This window comes from Heliconius melpomene, chromosome 11, assembly GCF_056956725.1.
Source record: "Heliconius melpomene rosina isolate 202511_hmr_F chromosome 11, ASM5695672v1, whole genome shotgun sequence".
NCBI lineage: Eukaryota > Metazoa > Arthropoda > Insecta > Lepidoptera > Nymphalidae > Heliconius > Heliconius melpomene.
In genome coordinates, this window is record NC_140399.1 from 12,105,457 (window position 1) to 12,106,478 (window position 1,022).

Genomic DNA, 1,022 nt, shown 5'->3' on the forward strand with positions numbered 1-1,022 from the left:
GTTTTATTTGATAAAATTGTGTTTTTATATCCCTTACAAAATGTAATATAATGTAATATAATATAATATGGGTCAATTAAAACCAGTCTATGTAACTAAGCGTCTGACTGTTAGTGCTTTGTGGCGACGGTTGTAGATTCGACTCCGACTATCCCCTAGTCAGTTCTGCCACTCAACACGTATTAAATTAATTAGGAATAGTAAAATAAAATATCACTATCACAATGGGACTTCAAAATTATTTATTTATTTTATTTATTTATTGATTTTAAATTGGGAAACAAACAGCTTTTAGAGTACATACTACATTTGCCAATTCTTGTTCAAGACCAAATAATAATTTAAAAGGTTTAATTTAAATATGGGTCATACTCATATGAGTGTTATATTACAATAGCTATAACAAATAAAAGATAATAGAACGATTTTTCATTCTAAATTTAACTATGCCTACCCCCTTATGATATGTGGATAGTCTACACATCAAAATTTAAATAAAAATGTTAAGAAAAAAATTCAAATTCCATCATTTGTCCCCTTCTGTGGGTTGTTCAGATTCGTATTTCATAGTTTCAAAAATTTATAATTTAAGTTATTATGCCCGTGTCACACATTTTCAGCGTAGAATATACTTGAGTTGATTTTTTAATGATAATTTCCAAAATGTGATTCAGCCTTTTTACTATAATTTCTAATAAACTAGATGTTACACGTATCTGACTCTTTTTTGTGATCCAAAAAATATGCATTTTAAAAATTTCTACTAAAGTTACCTTAAATGTAATATCTTTTAATTTGGTAATATTAGACAGCTATAATTTGCTTACACCCATTACGCAAGACGGATGTGTATTTTTATATTCCAATAGAAAGAATCGTGTATTTTATTCATTTTGTAAAAGATCAATGCATCTTTCTTATTTTTAGTGTATTTTGGTAAGTATGTGCTACTTATATTTGTAATTATATAGGCACAATGGCTTTAAAGGAGTATTTTTGAAATCTCACTTGCCATTTCTCTA